Raw genomic sequence first — 23908 nt, 5'->3', positions numbered from 1 at the left:
AGACAATTTCTTGATAATGACAGACAAATACTCTGAATGCTTTACAAACACTTGTCGTTCCACATCCAGGATTTTAAAGGTAATAATTAGAGACTCCAGACAACACTGCAGGTTCAAGGACATTCACTGCTGTACTGTTTGTGTAACTGGAGCAGGCCTCCCTTCTATGCCACAAGGGTCTCTAGCTAGCCTCTGGGGGAGAGAAACTAGACACTATTTTACTGCATTAACAATTGTGCCATACTATAACGAGTACTCAAACAGTATATTTCACTTTGTGTTTCTATGGGGGTGCAAACGATTGAAATCTTTACTTAATGTACACTAAACTGATCTTCTGTAAAAAAAAAAAAAAAGAAATTATCAATTCCCAACTTGACTCTCACTGGGATTAAACATGACAATAGGTCTGATCTGATTTCATCATGATTTAAAAAAAAATCATCTATTATTTTTCACTTTATGTTTCTGTGTGGGAACAAACTGTTGAAATCCTTACTTAAGGTATACTAAGCTGATCTTCTGTATATTAAGATAATCGAAAATGAATCTTGATGTGAATGGAAGGGGAGAGGGAGTGGGAAAGGGGAGGGTTGTTGGTGGGAGGGACGGTATGGGGGGGAAAGCCATTGTAACCCATGAGTCGTACTTTGGAAATTTATATTCATTAAATAAAAGATAAAAAAAAATAAATAAAACCTAAAAAAAAAAAAAAACAATTGTGCCATAATTAATGCTGACTATTTAATGCTGTCTGGAGTGTTTTAACCCCTTCAGCTGTGCCACTGACACCTCCAGAATTTGAGAGTCCTGCAAACATAAGGCTGAATGCCACAGGAATGTGGAGGAGCACCTGATGACGCGAGGACCCGCTGTTGATATTTTTTTTGTTGTTAAATGAAAAAAAGGTGAATTACCCGCCATGGTATATTCTGGGTCTCCATGGAAGTATGCTCCTAGTCTCCGTCCTAGTTCTCAGAGAACTTCTCTGTTCTCTCTTTTCCTTACTAAACCAGACTTCCTTTTAACCAAAGCAACAGCACCCCAAGGTGTTGCTAATAGCAAACTCACTGAAGGGTTGAGTGGTGGGGTGTTAATTACAGCACCAGGCAGCAAGCCACTTCACACTGAACACCAGACTCTCCCTGCCACAGGGAGGGTCTCTCCCCTCGTCCATGTGGCCACAGTCTCCCTCCACCTTCCCTTTCACACTCACCTTCTCTCTACTTCCTGCTCCACTGTCTTCTCCCCGTGTCTCTTGAGCTGCAAATAACTCAAAATTCCCCCTTGTTTTCGTGGGGAATAATTTATTAGTCTTGGTTTCACTTCCTCTCCCCATGACCTGCAAAGGAGTGGAGATGACAGGTGTGCACCATTGATACAGGTTAGGAACATTAAGCATGTTCTAGTAAAAAATCGGCAACTTCTTTGAAATGAATTCTATCTTCCTCTCAGAGTCAGAAGCAGTTACCATTGTGTGAGTCTGTGTAAATAAATAGATTTCTTTTTTGCATAGCATGTTTACATGTGCATATGGTTAGAAAAAGACTGAACATGGGGCCAGTGCTGTGATGTAGCAGGTAAAGCTGCCATCTACAGTGCCGGCATCCCATATGGGTGCAGGTTCGAGTTCCACTTTTTTTTTTTTTTTTTTTTCTTTGACAGGCAGAGTGGACAGTGAGAGAGAGAGACAGAGAGAAAGGTCTTCCTTTTGCCGTTGGTTCACCCTCCAATGGCCGCCGCGGCCGGCGCACCGCGCCGATCCGATGGCAGGAGCCAGGTGCTTATCCTGGTCTCCCATGGGGTACAGGGCCCAAGCACTTGGGCCATCCTCCACTGCACTCCCTGGCCACAGCAGAGAGCTGGCCTGGAAGAGGGGCAACCGGGACAGAATCCGGCACCCCGACCGGGACTAGAACCCGGTGTGCCGGCGCCGCAAGGCGGAGGATTAGCCTAGTGAGCCACAACGCCAGCCCGAGTTCCACTTTTGATCCAGCTCTCTGCTATGGCCTGGGAAAGCAGTAGAAGATGGCCCAAGTCCTTGGGCCCCTGCATCCACATGGGAGACCCGGAAGAAACTTCCGGCTCCTGGCTTCAGATTGGCGCAGCTTCTGGCCATTGTGGCCATTTGGGAAGTGTAACAGCAGATGGAAGGCTCTCTCTCTTTGCTCTTCTCTCTGTGTGTAACTTTGACTTTTAAATAAATAAATAAATCTTTTAAAAAAATACAGAACAAGCCTGCTTCAAAATGTTAACAACAGTTATCTCTGGCTGTTGAAATGACAGGTGCATTTTCTCTTTGTACTGATGTTTCCCCCCAAATCTTCTGTGATGAATATACGTTGGCTTTCTATATTTCAAAGGTAGAGTTACAGAGAGAGAGAGAGGAAGAAGGAGAGACAGAAAGAAAGAGAGATCTTCTATCTGCTGTTTCACTCCCCAAATGGATACAACAGCCAGAGCTGGGCCAATCTGAAGCCAGGAGCCAGCAGCTTCTTCAGGGTCTCCCAAGTGGGTGGCAGATACCCAAGCATATGGGCCATCTTCTGCTACTTTACCAGGCACATTATTAGGGAGTTGGATTGGAGCTGGAGCAGCCAGGACTCGAACAAGTGTCCATATAGGCTGCCAGCACTGCAGACAGTGGCTTAACCCATTGTGCCACACAACCAGCCCCAAGATAGTGCTTTAAAGTAATCAAATGCAACAACAAATCATTCTTTTGTGCCAAAAATGTTGATTTTCAAATGTAAATACCTTTTACTTCATCTCAGCTTTCTTCACCCTCAGGGATCACTGATAAATAGATGTTAAGTGTAGCAGTTAAGATACCACTTGGGACACCTACGTCCACTGTAGAGCACGCAGGTTTGAGCCTGGCTCCCCTTCAGTTCCAGCTTCCTGCATTCTGGGAGGCAGTACATGAGGGCTCAAGTGCTTGGGTCCTTGCCACTCACATGAGAGACCCAGACTGAGTTCTAGGCTCCCGACTTTAACCTGGTCCAGCCCTGATTGTTATAGGCATCTGGGGAATGAACTAACAGATGGGAGACCTTGCTGTCTCTGTTTGTCTTTATCTCTTTCCTTGTCTTTCTGCCTTTCAAATAAAATGAAAAATAAATAATTCCTAAAGTATAAAAAAGTGTTTATAAAGAGTTACAACTAAAATCTAAAATACATTGTGTCAGCTTTTCATTACTGTAAGGAAATGCCCAAAGCAGACAACTTTATAAAGGAAAGGTGTTTGCCTTAGTTCATGATCCCAGAGTCCCAAGGTACAGGGGCCTCTTGCGATGGCCTTCTTGTTGAGAGAGCTCCAAGGAAGCACAGGGCAGGAAATGCTCAGAGTCAGGGAGCACGTCTGCCTGTGTCTCTCCTTATAAGGCCACCGGTATTCAACCAGGGGGCTCCACCCTAATAACCCAACCCAGTCCTATCACTTCCCAAAGGCCCTCACCATGTTTGGATTAAGCTTCCAATCTCAGGACCACTAACATAAGACTTTAGAGACCAAACTGAGTTAGGGGTACAGATAGTCAAGCAATTGCACATGTATTCCAAATATGTCAAAAGGCAAAGATGAAATAAAAACAGCTATTAACCAATGTGCAACACTGATTCTTGGGTTCCAAATATGGATGGAACCTGTCCTGGATTTATATCATGTATTTCCTGGATTTATACCATAGCTTACCTTTCCGTAGTATTCAATCAAACTGGTAGACATTTGGCCAGATTCATGGCCCATGAATTTTAACCAGAGATAAAATTTTATAAAATCTATCAATCTTGATGTTTAGTTTTCCAAAAATATTTATGCCAATCGTTTGTCTGTATAAAACATGTAAGGGACAATAGATTCTTAGGTTGAGATCAAATACATAGGATATGTACAAACTCTACGGGGAAAGTATGGTAGGTTGAATAGCACCCCTCCAAAATTCACATCAACCCAGAATCCCAGAACATGGCCTTATTTGGAAATAAGGTCTTTGTGTATGTAATTCAGTGTTCAATTTATGGTGAATTTAGAAGAGAACCTGTGTGAGATGAAACAGGAACTGTGGCTAATTGGCAGGAAAGACTACACTAAGTATCCACAACAGGGCAGGCGTTAGGTGCAGTTGTTAAGATGCTACTTGGAATGCCTGCATCCTGTATCAGAGTGCCTAGGTTCAAGTCCTGGCTCCACTCCCAATTCTAACATCCTGCTAGTGTGCACCCTGGGAGGCAGTGATGATGGCTCAAATACTTGAGTTGCTGCCACCCATGTGGGAGACCCAGGTTGTGTTCCAGGCTCCTACCATCAGCCTCGTCCAGCTCCAGCTATTGTAGACATTTGGGGTGTAAATCAGTGGATGGAAAATCTCTTTCTATCTCTGTCTCATTCCTTCTGCCTTTCAAATATAAACAAATAATTTTTAAAAAAAGATCCACACACAGCAGGAAATTCTCATTAGTGGGCGGACTCCTCATCGTTGAATAGCCTAGGGAGAGGGTATGGTGGGGAGGGAAGAGGATAAGAGCTAAATCAAGGTTACTATCATTGAGTTGGAGGAATTACCGGTTAGGCCTAGGTCTGGGAGCCATCTGGCCCAAATGGCTCAAAGAAGACCCAGCTGCACACCCTCAGCAGCCCTGGCCACCTGGATGGAAAGGAATCAGGACTGACAGGTGACCAGGACGAAAGCCCAAAAACAGAAACTAGATTGGAGGCGGTGTCAGTGATGGAAGAGGTGTGAGAGTATTTAATTGATCTGAGCATTGAACTCGCCAATTTCCAGGGCTAGCTAGAACATTAGCAGTGCGTGGCAAGCTGAAATACTAATCCAGGGGCACATGAACCTGACCCATCTATCTCACCACCGGCCTTGCCTGTCTCTGAGAAAAGATTGCAAATAACTCAGCCCACACTGTATGTATATTCAATACACACTGCCTAGACAGTATTCAGTTCATAAATGATGATGACGTGCAGTGGCCACAGGACCAGGCAGACAGAGGTAGGCCTAACTTTGTTGACAAAGTTCTGAATCCTGGAAGAAGTTTTTCCAACTGATAAATGTCTCAGTGAAGTTACCTGATTTAAGATTATTCCAATTAGTTCTAGTTAATCCCAATTGCTAAAGGGGATTAGTCCCTTTGTGGGTTATTCATAGCTTTTTTTTTTTAAAGATTTAATTATTTATTTGAAAGGCAGAGTTACAGAGAGGCAGAGGCAGAGAGAGAGAGAGAGATCTTTCATCTCCAGCCAACCCTCCAGCTCTGGGCTTGCTTGAGTCACTTGAGCCTTGTGGGTATAAAGGACACTGGGATGGAAACTTGCGATGGCCACCGATGATGTCAGAGAGGTGTGTGCTGGAGGAACAGGGATGGGGACAAATAAGCAGAGGGAGACTCTTCCTTCTTGCTTCCCTTTAATTCCTACGGACACAGGTGCTTTGTGGGGAAGGAAGGAAGAGCAGTCTCAGGGAGTTACTCAGGGGACTTAAAGGGTCCATTGGCCAGGGGTGACCTGTACCTTTTTGCAAAACCAATTCTGAAGCAGCTCAGGAGAGGATGCCTAACCAGCTTACTGCTCTACCCACCTTTATTTCCAGTTTCTTTAACCACGTTGTCCTTCTGACCACTGGAATTCGGGCAGCTTCAGTAAGCCAGAAGTAGCATCTGGGGCCAGAGCCTTGGGATCTCACTGCTGAGCATACTGGCAGAGCCTTGGGTGAGGAAACTGGATTTTCACAACTGCCCACACTACCTGCTCCCTGGGTGACTGGGGAATGAAGGCCTGGCCACCGCAGCCTGAATCTGCACTAAGTGGTGCCTGACATAGTGTGACGTGCCCAGGAGAGGAGCTACTAGCACCCCAGAGAAGACTAACTGTGGCCCAAGAGCTGTCTCCACAACTCAGTAGCAGAAACAGGTCCTCCAATCTCCCCTGCCCATCCACAGAAACAACCACCAAGCACAAGAAAAACCCCTAACTGTGACTGGCTTTCACAAACGTGAATGCATTTGTTCCTCACAGCTATTGAATAGGCCAGCAGTGGCAGAAAATGGAGGGAAGGAGAAACACAAGCCAGCATTCAATAAGCAGCGCGACGTGTCACACTTCATGGCTGGTGCTGGGAACATGCAACAGGAAACCCCACCCTGAATCCAGGCAGCTTTAGCCCCCACTGCTCCTCACCCTATACTCAGTCCATCACCAGGCCCTGCAACATTTTCCTCCAAATGTTGCTCAAATCCACCTGCTTCTCAGCAATGCAGCACCCAGTCCAACTAGCATCAGCCATCACCATGACGACAGAAAGAGACCGGACGTCAACTTGACTGTGCTAGTGGACACCCAGATGGCTGGTAAAACATGATTTCTGAGTTGGACTGTGAGGGTGTTTCCAGGGGAGGTCAGCGTTTGACTTAGTGGACTGAGTAAGGAAGATCCACCCGCACCACTGTAGTGGCACTGCCCAATTCACTGAGGGCCTGAATACAATGAACAGGTAGACAAAGGGAAAAGTCACTCACAAACACTCATGAACATATGTACACGCCCACATACATTCACACACACACACACACACGGGAGCTCCAAACCTCATGGGAAAGTGTGTATTGTATGTTTATTTTATTTATGTGAAAGCCTAAAAGACAGACTGACAGAGATCTCCCAACTACTGATTCACTCTCTCCAAAGCTGCAATAGTCGGGGCTGGGCCAAAAAGAAGCCAGGAGTCGGCCGGCGCTGCGGCTCACTAGGCTAATCCTCCACCTGTGGCACTGGCACCCCGGGTTCTAGTCCCGGTTGGGGCGCCGGATTCTGTCCCAGTTGCTCCTCTTCAGTCCAGCTCTCTGCTGTGGCCCAGGAAGGCAGTGGAGGATGGCCCAAGTGCTTGGGCCCTGCACCCGCATGGGAGACCAGGAGGAAGCACCTGGCTCCTGGCTTCGGATTGGCACAGAGCGCTGGCCGTAGCAGCCACTGGGGGACAAACCAACGGAAGGAAGACCTTTCTTTCTGTCTCTCTCTCTCTCACTGTCTAACTCTGCCTATCAAAAAAAAAAAAAAAAAAAAAAAAGCCAGGAGCCTAGAATTCAATCCAGGTCTCCCACATGGATGGCATGGACGCAAGTCCTTGAGCCATCAGTTGCTGCTTCTCAGGGTGTGCCCTGCGAGGAATCAGGAGCTGGAGGCTGGACTCAAACCCAGGTATTCTGATATGGGATGTGAGCATCCCAAGCTCCATCTCGACCACTGCACCAAATGGCCATCTGAGACACAAGCATGGGTTTCAAAATTTTTGTACCAATATGAGCTTAACTTGTAGTTCCATTTCCCACTAGCCTTTTGAAGTTCCTGCCTGTGTAAACAAATACACATATATGCACACACACACACACACACACATCCTGGTTCTGTCTCTGGAGAACTTTAATTCAGGTGCCTACTAGGAACTCTTGTAATGTTGTGTACCTCCTACCAGAGCTGGATTCTCAGATTGAAATCAACCATAGGTCCCTTGAGTGCATGGCCAGTGCCCTTATCGTTATATACCAAGTGCTGAGCTCTATCCGTGGCTTGCCAAGTAGGCTTGTGGTAAATGGGTATTTAATCTATAATGAATAAGGACAGACCTTATGCTCATGGAGCTCACTGTAGTGAGAAAAGATGACAAGTAATTAGGCAATTTTAATGCACTGTGACAAAGGCATTTACTGCACACACCAAGTGCCACAACAATGTGGCTCCTAATTCAAGGGACAGGTCACAGAACTCTCTGAAGAAGGTGACCCCTGAGCTGACCATGAGAGGCAGAGAAGGCAAAAGCGCTGGGGAAAAGCAATTGCATGTGTGAAGGTGAGGGGTGTGAGAGTGCCCAGGGCACATGGGAAACCCAAGGTCTGCAATGGGAAATTTTCCAATCCATGTTGTGAGGGCTTTGCATCTTATACTAGGAGTGAAAGGAACTGTTGCATTCAGGGTGATCAGTTCACTTTGCACTTGAGAAATATGGTGCAGAAAATGGATCACACTGGGGAGAGGCTGGAGTCTGGGAAGCTCCATAACCAAGCTGTGCCCCAGTCCAGAGGAGAAATCATCTGCATCCTTGGGATTGAAATAGCATTGAAAAGGTGGTGGTGCTAAAGCTGAGCCTGGGCTGATCTGAGAACTGGAAGAGATTGGACAGGACTAGGAACTGAGAGGATTCAAGGAAGGAGAGAATGACCCTGCTTTCTGGACTGGACAGGCATCCTACACCAATAAAGAGAGTGCAGGAGGAGGAGCGAGGCTGAAGTCCTGAGGGAGCTTGTACAGGGAAGTTGGGAAGTTGGGGATGCGTTGTGTTTGAAACTGGAGATGTCCAGAAGGGAATTAACGTTTCTTAGGCATCTGCTATGTCTCAGACTCCATGCTGCATATGTATGGCTTATATCCCAGGGAGTGCTCCTAACTGGCTATCCAGGAGTTGACTTGTGGTTTTGGAGCAAGGTCTCATTTTTATCTCACAACTGCACATAGGTCATATCTCCATTTCACAAAAGAAAAACCCCAAAAGGTTTTCCCCAAGGTCATGCATCTAGGATATGAAGAGTCAGCACTAGGACAGAGGTCTCCATCTCTCAGGAGAGTGCTCACCTCATCTGAGGAAGCTTGCCCCAACAGCTGACACTGCACTGCTGGTTCTGAGGTGTGCCCTTGCAGCAAGTGCAATGCCTGTGGGACAACCCAATCTACCCCTTTCACTCCACCCCACAGGGCAGCCTCCCTTGCTGCCCAGGGATCACTCCTCTACTTCCTAACCTCTTTTCAGCCTCAGCCCTCGGGGTTCTGGGGCAAAAGCCAATAGGAATATTCCTCTGAAGATCCATGATGACATCTGACACTCAGCTTACAGGGATCCCAAGGAATTGGAATCTTATCCTCTCTTTCTCTTTTTTGAGTTTTATGCATTTGAAAGGCAGAGTTACAGAAAGAGGGAGAGAAAGAGAGAGAGAGAGAGAGAGAGAGAGAGAGAGAGAGAGAGAATCTTCCATCTAATGATTCACTCTCCAAACGGCCACCATGGTTGGGGTAAGTCAGGCCAAAGCCAGAAGCCAGGACCTTCATCTGGGTCTCTCATGTGAGTGCATAAGCCCAAGCACTTGGGTCATCCTCCATTGCTTTCCCAGATACATTAGCAGGGAACTGGATCGGAAGTGGAGCAGCCAGGACTTTTGCTGGGATGCCAGCATCATAGGTGGCCTAACCTACACCACAATGCTAGCCCTGGAATCTTATTCTTTATTGAATGATTTCAGACAACATCTGCAGGAAGCAGTCAGGAAGATCCATTGGTTTGATCTTAGTTCATAGAAAAATGAAAAGAGAGGACGTTTCTCCTGGGGTAGTATTGAAAATCAACTGTCTTAGGGCTTTAACAGCTAACACCAGATATAATACTCCTTCATCTGCTCTTCTTAACCTCTGGATTCAAATTCCCAGAGCCCTGGTGGTATGAGGAAGAGCGGCCCCTTCTCCAAGGAAATTGCTTTCAGTGGTCTCAGCCTGGAATAGATAGGGGGAAGGAGAAATCTCTTGTGCATAGGAAAACCAAATAAGGAGTCAGTGGAAAAGGGGAGGTAGGGGAAGGAGCCTAAGGAATGAAGAACAGACACATCCTGAGAACACACCTGCTACTTCATAGAACACAGGTGTTTGTAGGAGCTGTAGGGTTCTGTGTTTTGCCCAACTCTCTCACTGTATAGAGAAGAAAGCAATTCCTAGAGAAGGGAAGGGACTTATCCAAGGCCACCCAACTGAGTACAAAGGCAGGATCAAGTCCCAACCTCCCAAGTCTAGGGTTCTGTTCACTAACTGAGATGGATCCTTTCCTTCCACCCAAAAGCTGCCCTGGCCCCCTCCTCTCTTGATCCTGCTTGCTTGAGATACCACCTGTGAGATCAGCACAGGGAAAGCACAGGTGTTCCTCTGGAGCCATCTGGGGTACAGTGGGCAACGGTGAAGTGCAGACCCAAGGGACCACAGTCCTCCCCGGGGACAGAGTCCTCTCTGGGCACCAGGTGGTGAGTGTGGTAATGGTCTCTGGCAAAACACCCAAGACTGGGCAATTTATAAAGAAAAAAGGCCTATTTAACTCACAACCCTGGAGGCTGGTCCAGGACCGGGCAGCCGCATCCTCTCAACTTCTGGCAAGGGCTTCATGCTGCTCCCTGCTCAGTGAAAAAACAGAAGGGCAAGTGGGCCCATGCAGGAGAGAAGGCAGGATGGGTAAACCTGTGTTATGACAGCCTGATCTCAATGCTGTCCTGTGAATTGAGAATGGTTGATTGATTGAGAGAGAGAGAGAGAGAGAGAGAGAGATGGAGGGAGGCAAATCCACTTGGGAGGGCTTCTCCCCTGTGATCCAAACGCCTCTCACTCGGATCCACATCCCAACACTGCCCCATGGAAGAATAAGCCTCAACACGAATTTTGGTGGGGACAAACCTAATGCAAAGTATAGCAGTAATTAAACCTCTAGCCAAACTGCAAACTGAATAAGGGGGCGCTCGGGCATTTGGGCGCCTCACTGCCCACTCGACCCAGGAGGGTTCGCATGGCTGCGTTCCATCACCCTGAGGTCTGCTGCTCTCTGCTGTCTTCGGCAGAATGTGCTGATGCCACCGGCTCCAGCCCCTCCTGGGTGCTTTTGTCCACCCGGCACTGGCTTAGTACAAGAGGCCTGCAAAGGGGCTCCCTAACCGCCATCCACCCGGCTCCACTTGACCTTCCAAGCCCACCTGGGGGGTGAGGGGTCAGTGATCACACTTTACTAAGGAGGAGCAGGAGCAATTTGAGGAGCAGCAATGGGTCCAAGAGCTTATGGGCCAAACTCCAGCAGTTGTGGGAAAATCACTCAGAACAGGAAGAGAAAGGTCTGCTGAGGGGGCGTCGATCCAGACTGGAGAGGAGAGGGAGCCCAGGGGTGGCTCAACCCAAGACACCAGCCGTTCTGAATTATGAGAGCCTTTTTTTTTTTTTTTTGACAGGTAGAGTTAGACAGTGAAAGAGACAGAGAGAAAGGTCTTCCTTCCATTGGTTCACTCCCCAAATGACCACCATGGCCGGTGCTGTGCCGATCCAAAGCCAGGAGCCTCTTCCGGGTCTCCCATGTGGGTGCAGGGGCCCAAGCACTTGGGCCATCCTTCACTGCCCTCCTGGGCCACAGCAGAGAGCTGGACTGGAAGAGGAGCAACCGGGACTAGAACCCGGCCTCATATGGGATGCTGGATTAACCAAGTGAGCCGCGGCTCTGGCCCCTATGAGAGCCTTTTAACCCTTCTGATGCACTGTGTCTTCTTATCCACAGACTCTACTTTGTGGGAATAAGGAGGGAGAGAGGAACAGAGTCTAAATGGGATTCGAATGTTTTTTTGTCCCTAACTGCCTTTAAAAAGGAGACAGAAGAAGTTCCATAAAACATGTTAAATGGGGGCTGGCACTGTGGCGTAGTGGGTAAAGCTGCCACCTGCAGTACCAGCATCCCATATGGGCACCAGTTCGAGTCCTGGGCTCCTGGCTTCGGATTGGCTCAGTACTGGTTGTTGCGGCCATTTGAGGAGTGAACCAAAGGATGCAAGACCTCTCTCTCTCTCTCTCTGCCTCTCTGTAACTCTGCCTTTCTCTGTTAAGTGAAAGATGCTGGGCCGGCGCCGCGGCTCACTAGGCTAATCCTCTGCCTTGCGGCGCCGGCACACTGGGTTCTAGTCTCGGTCGGGGCGCCGGATTCTGTCCCAGTTGCCCCACTTCCAGGCCAGCTCTCTGCTGTGGCCAGGGAGTGCAGTGGAGGATGGCCCAAGTGGTTGGGCCCTGCACCCCATGAGAGACCAGAAGCACCTAGCTCCTGCCATCGGATCAGCGCAGTGTGCCGGCCACAGCGGCCATTGGAGGGTGAACCAACGGCAAAGGAAGACCTTTCTCTCCGTCTCTCTCTCTCTCTCTCACTGTCCACTCTGCCTGTTCAAAAATAAATAAATTAATTAATTAAATAAATAAAACAAAAAAAAGATGCTGTGGTGTGGCTCACACATTCTCACCCATCCCTTAGGATTGCGCTCTCACCTTCCCACTGCGTCACTGTATTGCGGGCTCTCCTTGTCCCCACTGAAGCCTCAGGAGGGCTTACCTGAATACCTGACATCTGCGACATCAGACGAAGGCAAAGGCCTCAGCTCACGGCAGACAGGAAGTGAGTTAACTTGATGTGATTTAATTTAAATGGCCTTCAGCATCTTAGTTGGTGAGCCTGACCTTCTCTCTATTAATCTAAGGATCTTTCTACTCTGCCCTGGCTAAGAAACAGATGATGATGCTGAAGGTGAGCCCATGAGCTCTGCAAGGGGGAGGTGGCCCAGACACCACGCCCAGGGGCCTGGGAGCTAAAACACCCACCATCGCAGGCTGCCCTGAGCAGGGCTCTCGGTGCAGTGCAGGCTGAGGGCCAGCTGAGCAAGGGCTCCTGGTGTACTTGCTGAAAATGCAATCCCTGACCCAACTAAGTCAGAGCTCCTGTGGGGAGAGGCTGGGAATCAGTGCCTTAGAAGCACTGCTAAGTGATTCTGCTGTCCACTGCAATGAGAGGCGCATTGTCAGTCTCTGAGAGGCTGTCCAGCATTGACTGACACCGCTGTCATCTACAAAGACCGCCTTGCCTCTGACAAGCAGACTGATGGGGTTCCCAGATCCCCTCACAACGTCCACCCAGGCACTCAGGAGAAGCTCAAGACATGGTCTTGTGGGGTTGGAAAAGCAGGCCCATGCGGGAGCTGGCCCTATGATGACCCTCTCTGTAGGGTTCCCAGAGACACAGGCAGGAAGAGGATTGGAGGCAAGCAGGCCCCTGGCCTCTACTTCCCATTGAGTTTGGAGAATATGGCCAAATACCTGGGTGGCGCTAGAGGCCCGAGTGTAGTTAAGGGCTGTGTAGCACTCCACATACTCAGGGTCTGTTGGATTGAGACGGTCTGTGTGGCTCAGGTTGAGAGAAACAGGTTCCTCCTACAGCCTCCGCTGGCCTGAGGGACCCACTTCTCCTGACTACACAGCAGCTGCAGTGCAGAGCATTTAGAACTTGCCAAAGCAAACGGCACTGCAAGGGGAAAGTACCAATTTTTGCTCTCTCTGCTTCCCCAAAGCTGGGTCTTTCAGTAGATGAGACCAAGTCAACAGTCTCCCTACCCCTTCCACTGAGTGGTATTGAGACCACGGGAAGAACTTTAGGTCACTTCCAAGGCCAAATCGGCTTTGCCTACCAATTCTGTGCTTCTCTTGTGCAAGAGGTCCCTGGGTTAGGGCAGCACTGGAGCCACACCTCTTTCTACAGCCTACCCTAAGTTGCTCTAACATCATCCTCTCACATTGTTCCTTGAGTTTATGAGCCGTGCTGGCCCCCTGAACACTCAGCTCCACCTCCAAGAGCCCAACAGGGACTGCATCCAGTGCACTCACCTGCTTGGGTCTGGAAGGGCAAGAAAAGGAAGATGGGAGGAGGGGGTGGAGGTGCACGACTCACCACGTTGCCAGGAGCATTGAGCCCATCCACTGCCCGGACTGAGGCCAGGGTGACTTGGGGGCACAGACAGAGATCTCCGTATCTGTGGTCTCAGGTTCTTAGCATATCCCATTGAATTCACTTCTAACAGAGCTCCTTGCCTCCAGCCCCCAACCACCTCCTTCCTTCCAGACTCAGTCTCTGTGTAATTCAGATCTGGTTGTGTGTCTCCCTTGAGGAAATCTTACAACTCCCAGCCCTGTCACGGGAAAAGCCTGGCTCTGGGCACAACCTGCAGCTCTACGTCTCTCCACTCTGACTTCTTTCCCCTCAGGTGCCCGGCATCTCTGCTTTTTCAGACCCCAGACATCCTGAACTCTCTATTTTATGGCACCAGAGCCCTTCCCTGGCCTCCCGACTGACAGACCTTGGACTGACCTTCCTGTACAGCCTGCCCTGCCCCAGCCTCCTGGGCACACTGCTGGCACACCCCTTGTCACCATGCCAATGGTCTGTTTGCTTTTTGTCTCTCCCACCAGACTTTGAGCTCCTTGAACTCAAGGACCATGAATTACTCATCTCTGTGTCCCCAGACAAGGCTCTGTCAAGGCTGAAAGATGAAACAATAAGAGAGCACAGGAACAATGCCCACCAGAATCAACCTAGTGGGGACCCACCCCCGAGGCCAGAGAGGAAGAGTGGCCATGGTACCCCAGGGCTCAAGGCACCCCAGTGACTTAATGAGCAAAGCCAGCACCAGCATTGTGGGGTAGCAGGTAAAGCTGCTGCCTGCAGTGCCAGGCTTCTATATGGGTGCTGATTCGTATCCCCGCTGCTCCACTTCTGATCCAGCTCCCTGCTGGTGGCCTGGGAAAGGCAGTGGAAGATGGCCCAAGTGATTGGGCCCCTGCCACCCACATGGGAGACCCAGATGGAGTAACCAGCTTAGGCCTGGCTCAGCCCTGGTCATTGTGGCCATCTGAGGAATGCACCAGCTGATGGCAGATTTCTCTCTAGCTCCCACTCTCACTCTTGCTCTGACTTTCAAAAAATAAATTCATTTTAAAACAACATCAAAGGCATCCTCAACACATGGCGGATGGAGCCTGTCCCCTGAGAAGTGTGAGGAGCTCTTCACTGTCCTCTCGGTGCACAGACACCCATCCACTCCTCTGCAGGCTCTCCAGCCCAGGCTTGTGGTTGGCCCCAGCTCTCAGGAGTGGCCCTTAGACTGCTAGACCCTCCCCACAGGCAGCCAGGCAGTAGGGCCTGGGGGAGTAAGAGTGGACAGTGAGAGAGAGAGAGACAGAGAGAAAGGTCTTCCTTTGCCGTTGGTTCACCCTCCAATGGCCACCACGGCCGGCGCGCTGCTGCCGGCACACCGCGCTGATCCGATGGCAGAAGCCAGGTGCTTCTCCTGGTCTCCCATGCGGGTGCAGGACCCAAGGACTTGGGCCATCCTCCATTGCACTCCCTGGCCACAGCAGAGAGCTGGCCTGGAAGAGGGGCAACAGGGACAGAATCCAGCGCCCCGACCGGGACTAGAACCCGGTGTGCCAGCGCTGCTAGGCAGAGGATTAACCTATTGAGCCGTGGTGCCGGCGTGCCGGCTGTAACTCTACCTTTCAAATAAATAAATAAATAATTTTTTTTTAAAAAGAAAGGTAAAAAATTTACATTACAAATGAGGATAAACTCACAACACTTGAATCATTCTGTCAACTAATAATTTATCAAAGCAACCAACATCATAAGCCAACATCCATGAACTCCCAGCCTCCCCTCAGCAGCCTACACAGCTATGTAGCAGCTGTGGACAGCCCCGTGCAAAGTAGTTTCCCAATCAATGAATCAATGAAAACACAAGCTCAATTATGTGGCTACAAAGTTATAAACACATTCATATCTACCTGTTAAGCGGTATCTTAACTGCACCAGCTGAATCACTGCTGAAGTGCATCATTGGTCAGATTTTACAAGCCTATACTAGAGGCAGGCACTGTGGCATGGTGGGTAAAGGTGCCGTCTACAGTACCGGTACCTCATATGGGTGCTGGTTCAAATCCTGGCTGCCCAGTTCTGATCTACCTCTCTGCTATGGCCTGGGAAAGCAGTGGAGGATGGGTCAAGTCCTTGGGACCCTGCACCAGCGTGGGAGACCAAGAGGAAGCTCTTGGTTCCTGGCTTCAGATCAGCAACGGATGGAAGACCTTTCTCTCTCTCTCTCTCTCTCTCTGTCTCTGTAACTCTGCCTTTCAAATAAATAAATAAATCTTAAAAAAAAAAAAAACATATTCTGAATTGTTTTTGTAAAGCAGTTAAAATTTAAATTTAAAATAAACTGAATTATTTGGTATGTTAAATTATAAAGTGAGGGATAGTTTTGTATTTCATCACCTTTATAAATTCAAAGAGGGATATATCATGTTTCCCCAAGTGGGGAGGGATACACCTGTAGAAGATTAGAATGGGCATGTCTTGTTTTACACAAATCATTGTATGGTATTATGAAATTGTGAAACTTAATCAGAGAACCAAATCAGTTGGCCTCTTAAATCTCAATTCTCACATTTTTAAAATAAAATTTGAACTAGTCTAGGATTTGAAAGTTTTTAGCTATAAAAATACATTTAAAAAAAGATTTATTTATCTGAAACGCAGAATGACAGAGAAAGACTCGCATATAGAAAAAAAAGATTTTCCATCCACTAGTGCATGCCCAAATGCCTGCTAAGGCTAGCACTGGGCTAGGCTGCAGCCAGCATCTGGGGGCTTCATCAGGGTCTCCTGCATGGGTGGCAGGCGCCCAGGCACTGGTTCTGACTTCGGCTGCTTTCCCAGGTGATTAGCAGGGAGCAGCTGGCACCTGCGTATGTGATGATGGCAACACAGCAGCAGTTTCACTCACTTTGCCACAACACTGTCCCCTATAAAAATATTTTTATCAAGTGAAATAATCACAGTTAACAATGACAGTTAGTCTTTGTGTTTGCACACATTGCCTTGTTTCATCCTCACCCCACCAGACGGTCAGAGTCATCCTGTTACAGTTGAGAGACATACTCAAGACCAAGTCCACACAACCAACAAGTGAGCCAGAACTCAAGCCCCGCTCTGCTGGACTTCAAATCTCACATTTTTCGGTCCCACAGAGTCCTCTCTGTGAAGCCCTGAGGGAGGCCTTGCTGACTGAAAAGAAGATGGGGGCTCCCAAAGTCATGTTGACCCCACTTTTTATCCAGGGAACTCAGTATGAGAAACATCCATTTTTTTAATTAAAAATGAATTGTATACAGTCATTTGCAACAAAATGGATGAATCTGGAAAACATCATACTCAGTAAAATAAGCCAGTCCCAAAGGGACAATACCATATGTTCTCCCTGATCTGTGATAACCAATAGAGCACCTAAAAGAAAATCTGCAGAAATGAAACTGACACTTTGAGAAGCAATGATTTGAACAGCCCTTGTCCTGACTATCAAGGAACAGTTTGTTTTTTTTCTTAGTTGGGAATGGGAGAGGGAGGAGGAGGTGGGGTGGAAGGGTATGATGAGAAGAATCACTATATTTCTTAAATTGTACTTACAAAATTTGTATTCATTAAATAAAAAAGTTCTTTGGGGAAAAATTTAAATTAAATTTTTAAAAAATGAATTTTAACTAAGAGCTTTACCTTCACAACTAGAAATAAGTATTTAAAATATTCATCAATATTTAAACATGATTTAAAAGCTCCCATAGTTCTCTTGGATCTGACAGATAGATCCAGGGATTCCCCCAACTAAGTCTACAAAACTCAGCTAGGAAAATCATTTGCACGATAATGCGGCATATAGCGACATCTACTGGCAGTTTGTGATATTGCACCCAACTTCAAGTCCCGGGAAATAAAAGGAGCTAAATTCCACACTAGCCTTGGGTCCAAGTCAAAATAAACAAAATTCCTTTCCCGTAACAGAAGGAAGATCTTGGAATCTCCCAGAACAGTTAAAGGCCTGTGCCCTGGTCCTGACCGCACCATAACTAGCTGTGTAGACGTGGTCGAGTCACCCGGTTCGAGAGCCACGTCTCTTAGGGGTTCACGCCAAGGCAGAAGGCAGGGCCGGTGAGGGAGCCAGGGCCGTGTGGCTGGGCATGTCTCCTTTGATCCTCTCAGTGACGAATTTCGCGAATCATATTCTGTTTTTGAAAGAACCAACTGCTCTTTTTTAAAGGTTACAAAAAAAAAAAAAAAAAAAAAAAAACACTGTTTGCGTTGAGCAGACCTGGCCGGCCCGGGTCCGCGTTCGCGGCTCCTTCCTGGCGCGGAGGTCCTCTCCTAAGTCTGCGACCCGCAGAAAGAGGCGGCCTCGCCCGTTCCCTTTGGCTGGAACAAAGCAAGCCCCGCCGTCGTCGTCGTCGGCTCGTTCCTTAAATAAGCATTTTTGTCAAATCAATTGGGAGATTTCTTTCCATGAGATCATATCTCTGATTTTATTATACAAGTCAATAGGAGAAAGAGTTCCTTTTATAGTCGCTCTTGCTGGGAGGCGTCTTTGCTATAAAACCAGTATTTCAGGGGTCTCTTGGGAAGAACTGGTGATGGAGCCAAGATCCACTGCCACAGCGCGGAGTAGCAGCGCTGCTTCTCGTGGGAATCGGCTGAGATTAAGAGCCTTTCTGAGTAGCATCCACCGTACGTAAAGTATAGGAGGCCCTGGGTGTGCCAGCCAAGAAAACAGGTACCATGTGTAAGACACCTGCGAATTGTCTGCTCCAGGCTCCTCTCGGGGCAGGCGCTTAGCCTGGCCATTGAGACACCTGCGCCCCGTGTTGGAGAGCTAGCTTGCCCGGCTCCTGACCCCGGAGGAGGGCGGCGGTACTGGTTTAAGTAACTGGATTCCTGACACCCACTGGGGAGACCTGGATTGAGTTCTAGGTCCCTCTTTGGCCTGGCCGGGTCCCAGCCATTGTGGGCACCTTGGGAGTGCACCAGCACATGCCAACGCCTTTTCTCTGCCTCTCGAGGAAATAAACATCGGGAATTTCCTTAAAGTTCATTTTCAGTGAGAAATCAAGTTGTTTGGTTTTTTAAACATTTCTATAAAGAATAGGGAGAAATAATAATAATAATAATAATAATATGAATGATTAGTATCAATCAAGCACTTTCTGGGCCTGACACTGTCCTGACCACTTTAGCTCATTTACTGCTAATAATATCTTTAGGAAGTACATTCTAAAGCTACCTTACAGAGAGAACACTGAGACATGGTTAGTGGCTAAGATTATGCTGGCTGAGTTGGCCTATCCAGGCTTCCTGGATAGGAAGCTATAAAAAGGAGTCAAACCAGCTCCCTCCTGGCCACACCAGCTCTCCCCTGCCCCACAGGCCCCGGCAGTCCTCAGGGCTTTGCCTCAGGGACGGCTGAACAATGCTGCCGTGTGCACACAGCCAGCGTGGCATGGGCAGTGTCTGATCCAGGCCTAGGCGTGCAGGCAACGAGGAAGAGGACGTGGAAGTCAAGTTCTCTTGACTCATCTGCGTCTCACTGTGATCAGAAGGTTTGACAAAGAACGTCGGTTGGACATTATCCGATCAGACACATCCTCCTCAGGCTGGCACCCATGGGTGGCGTTGGGAGCAAAGGGATGAGTGTGACAAGATTCCACCAGGCTCAAAAGAGCCGAAGAGTTTTTTTGCTGTCCCCTTTTTCCTCTAAACAGCAAAGTCCAAGAAACGCTTGACTGTAATTTGTGCACTTTCTCCATCTTGGCTGAAGATACAGTTTTCAAGTGAGTGAGGAATCTGAGACCACCTTTCCTGCCGTACCCTGTCCCAAGCAAGGCAGAAGACACGCCGGCCACAACCAGGCCCCAAAGGCACAACCAGCAAACTCTCAAAGGGAAAGTGCTGATCCTTGGCTTTCTCCCAGTAATGGGGACGATGAGCTCGAAATTCCTGATCAGAACTCACTGACACCGAGACTCACCGAGAAGACAGGTCTGCCTGGAGAGATGCATTGTGCAGCCAGCGAAGAACAAAAAGACCCGTCTCAGAGGGATTTCAAAATCACTGTCTTTGCTTCCCTTCTTGGAATATGCATAATTTATCTTCTTTTGGAAAGGTGCCTGTACATTTTAATACAATTTATTTAAGAACAATAAGCAAAGTCACAATTTGCTAATCCCACTTGTTTCTCAGAGGAGAAAGGGGGGGGGGGCATCTTCCCTGCATGCTGAGTATTTAGGGCGCTTCGCACCCCGAGAGGGGAATTAACCACAGATCTTGTTAAAGGGACGGCAGCCCTGATTCGTTAGGCCCTCGAGACAATAAAAAAGTATGCGTGCCATCAAAAGACAGCCCCATCCTTCAAACACTGATGAAAAGCTCAGGGTGATATTGAACACGTAGGCACAGGGCTCAGGACTCCAGAGCTAGAGAGACAGACGCTCCTTAACATCAAAAGAAATTTCCGGAAGGGAAGGGTATTGAGGACACTGTCCAACCTCCGATTCAACTTATTTCCCCCTTTACATGGCCGGCCTTGCTTTCTGGTGTCCAAAGGCTAAGAGGGAAAGGCTGTCTTACTTGACATTAGAAACAAATGCCTGTCCCCAGGTGACTATCAATCCCAGGTGGCACTCTTGCAGTCTCTCTTGTAACCTGCTGAATAGCCGGGGATTTTCTCAAGCTAGGGACTGGAAAATAGCAGCTGCCTCTCAACTCTGTCCATCTCTGCTCTCCTCACCCGGCTCTGGGACACATCACTAATGCGCAAAAGGCCAGCTTTGCAATCTGAGAGTCACTACGGGTCAAAGAGGCAGCATTTCCAGTCCACAATGATGACCTGAGCTGATGCATTTCACACGTGCTCCCCGAGGTTCCCCGGCTGCAATGAGCCACGGAACAGAAGAGGACAAACAACTCCAACCTCAGTGTGACAGGGACCAGAGCCAAGTAAGACTGTCTGTCACCATGGGAAGGGCGGGGCCAAACTCAGACACCAGCACTGCTATGAGAAGGGGACAGGCCGTGTCTGCTCCAGGCTTGTTGGTGGCACAGAGCTACTGCTGAGGACGGAAGGGTGCTGCTGCCGCTGCGGGCTTCAGCTGAGGGTGAGGCCAGATACTCAGAGGGGTCACCCCTCTTCTCAGCCCTCATGTGCCAGACTTCTAAGGGGGGTAAGGTCAAGAAAACGCAAGTTTGCTTCCCGTGCAGAGACGGAACGACTTCCAGAGGGACTGGGTCTCTGTGACAACACCCACCCGTTCCTCGGCTGGCCCGCCACAGCCCTTCCCTGCTAAGGATGAGAACGTGGAGAAAAATGACCAGGTACAGAAATAAAGGGGCCGCTAGGAGGCAAATTTAATAAAATCTGATCCATCCGGATTTGTTCTAGCAAACATTGAATGTCAAAGATAAGGATAAAAGGCCCATAACTATCCAGGTGGAAAACAAAATAAAACAGGCTATTTGCACTGAGGAAAAGCAGATTTCTCCTCTGCAACCTTAAATGCAAAAGTGCCACTCAATAACAGAACAGATGATAAATTTGTGTAATGGGAAACGATACAACCATGAAAGCGAGTGTACCCCAGCTACCGGTGTCAACCTGGGTGAATAACACTCATAACCACAGGCAAAAGAAGTATCACAAAAATACAGACATGTGTGATTCTCCGTGCATACCTAAAGATCAAAAGCAAGCCATTCAAGGATACACAGCCATGAGGAAATGCTATAAGCAAAAAGCGAGAGCTTATTAACACAAAGTTCAGGATGGTGGTTTCTCTTGGAGATGAAGGAGAGGGATGCATTTGGAAACAGCTCCAAGTTACTGGTGATTTTCTATGTCTTAATCTGGGTGGTGACTTTGTGGGTGTTGGTTTTATTATTATCCTTGAAACTGTACAAATGCATGTTACACATTGTGTGTGTGTATGTTTCACATAAAACTATTTTACAGTTCAAATATAAAATAAATAGTGTGTATTAGTCATGGTTCTCCAGAGACATGGAGCCAATAGCGTATAGAGAGATCTACAGGAAGAGGTTTATTAGAGGGATTGGCTTACAGCATCACAGAGCTTCTGCAGGCTGAGGGTCCAAGGAGGCCAGTGGTGTGGTTCCAGTCTTAGCCCAAAGGCCTGAGAAGCAGGGTAGCCAGGCCATAATCCCTGACTCACTTCACATGCCAGCGAAGCAAGAGCTGAGGACCAAGGGCAGGAGAAGATGAGTGCCCCAGACATAGAGGAGATGCAAGGCCACCCTTTCTCCACCTTTTTGTTCTATTAGGACCCTCAGTAGATTGGATAGTGACTTCCCACATTGCCAGGAGAACTTTGCTCAGTCCACTGATGAAGTTCTAATTGCCTCTAGAAACACCCTCACAGACTTGCTTGGAAATAATGTGTTGCCAGACACCTGGGCTAAGCCAACTTAGCCCATTCAGGTTGATTCATACACACACACACACACACACACACACGTACACACGGACACAATTAATAATTTATTTATTTGAAAGATAGGGTAACAGAGAGATCTTCCAACTGCTGGTTCACTCCCCAAATGCCCACAATATCCAGGGTTGAGCCAGGCCTAAACCAGGAGACAGGAATTCCTTGCTGATGTCTGACATGAGTGTCAGGGACCCAAGTGTCTGGGCCATATTCTACTACCTCCCAGGTGCATTAGCAGGAAGCTGGACTGGAAGCAGAGCAGCCAGGACTCAAACTGGCCCTCCAATAGGGTATGCCAGCATCACAAGTGGTGGCTTAACCTGCTCCAACACAGTGCCAGCACCAGATGCATGAAATTAACCATCAAAATATATAAATTACAACAAACTTTTTAAAGAACTAAAGAATATAACAGTTAACACATTGAGCAGCAATAAGAATTTTAGTTTAAGTACATCTTAAGAAAAAAAGGGACAAAAACTAAAGGAGAGAGGAAACTTAAATCATTTATGAAAATGGATGCAAGTTTTGTAGCTGTTATTTGAAAGGCAAATTAGATTAAGAAGAATATCATTTGGTATTGTTAGGATTTATATAAAAATATATACATGGTTCAACATTAGAAAAAAATGCTTAACATTTAGACAAAAATCATAATATCAATAGATATTGAAAAGTCATTTGATGGGGCCGACGTGGTGGCTCACTAGGTTAATCCTCCGCCTGCGGGGCCAGCATCCCATATGGGCACTGGGTTCCAGTCCCTGTTGCTCCTCTTCCAGTCCAGCTCTCTGCTGTGGCCCAGGAAGACAGTAGAGGATGGCCCAAGTTCTCGGGCTCCTGCACCCGTGTGGGAGACCAGGAGGAAGTACCTGGCTCCTGGCTTTGGATCGGCGTAGCTCCAGCTGTGGCGGCCATTTGCGGAGTGAACCAACGGAAGGAAGACCTTTCTCTCTCTCTCTCATTGTCTGTAACTCTACCTGTCAAATAAACAAAAATCTTTAAAAAAAAAAGTCATTTGATTTTAATCAAATTCAGTACATATTACTGGTATTAATAAAAAGTCAAAATATCAGTGACCTATAAAGATACATTTCTTTGGCAATAAATAATGTATATTTAATAATTAAATGTTAAACATGACAGTGCATTCCCATTAAAGTCAAGTATAGTGTAAAGATTCCTGCCATTTTTTAATTATTTATTTATTCATCTTAAAAGTCATAGTTACAGAAAGAGAGGCACAGACAGAAAGAGAGATCTTCCATTCCAGATGCCTGCAATGGCCAGCGCTGGGCAAGGCCAAACCCAGGAGCCAGGAGTGTCCTCCAAGTCTCCCATGTGGGTGGCAGGGGCCCAAACACCTGGGCCATCTTCCACTGCTTTCCCAGGCCATTAGCAGGGAGCAAGATTGGAAGTGGAGCGGCCAGAACATGAGCCAGCACCATGTGGGATGCCAGCTTTACACACACCGCCATAATGCCAGCCCCAGTGTCTGCCACTGTGAAGATGCCTGCCATCATGATCGTTACTCAAAATGATTAGCAGGTGTTTTCCAAGTGTAATAAGGCAAGAAAAAGGAATTAGAAAGAAGACATATTGGACAAGACAATATTACAACTTTTTACATGATGACATAATTACTTGAAAACCCAAAAAAATTAACTACTAAATACTTAATACTAATTAGAGAGTTCTCATAATGTGTCCAACTGCAAAATAAATGCGCAGAACTTAACAGCGGTAGTGAAAATTCAGTGCCCCCAGGGACTGGGCAAACACCAAAGGGAAGCATACAGTGGGGACGGCCCCTCGTTATCAGAAGCCACTTCTGCTTAAGTTGCTTCCAGCTGTGGCGTGTTGTCAGCAAGCAGGACTGTGAACCCAGAGCTGCCAGATAGCCTGAAATGTCAAGAGAATTTGTAAAACCAGATT

The 23908-nt window shown here is 47.7% G+C and overlaps 1 long non-coding RNA gene across 1 annotated transcript in view; it reads right to left on the bottom strand.

Moving 5' to 3' along the window:
- Positions 1 to 1216: 1216 nt before the first annotated feature.
- LOC127493732 (uncharacterized) overlaps positions 1217 to 23908 on the bottom strand; it is a 48101-nt gene continuing 25409 nt past the window's right edge. Inside the window, exons 4-5 of the long non-coding RNA XR_011390344.1 lie at positions 23771 to 23875; positions 1217 to 1342 (exon numbers count right to left, since the gene is read on the bottom strand). This is a non-coding gene — a long non-coding RNA (uncharacterized lncRNA). The remainder of the gene's footprint in view (positions 1343 to 23770; positions 23876 to 23908) is intronic.

Source organism: Oryctolagus cuniculus, chromosome 7, assembly GCF_964237555.1.
Source record: "Oryctolagus cuniculus chromosome 7, mOryCun1.1, whole genome shotgun sequence".
In the NCBI taxonomy this organism is placed as follows: domain Eukaryota; kingdom Metazoa; phylum Chordata; class Mammalia; order Lagomorpha; family Leporidae; genus Oryctolagus; species Oryctolagus cuniculus.
The sequence above is the reverse complement of the archived record's forward strand: the minus strand, read 5'-3'. Positions and strand labels throughout refer to the sequence as shown.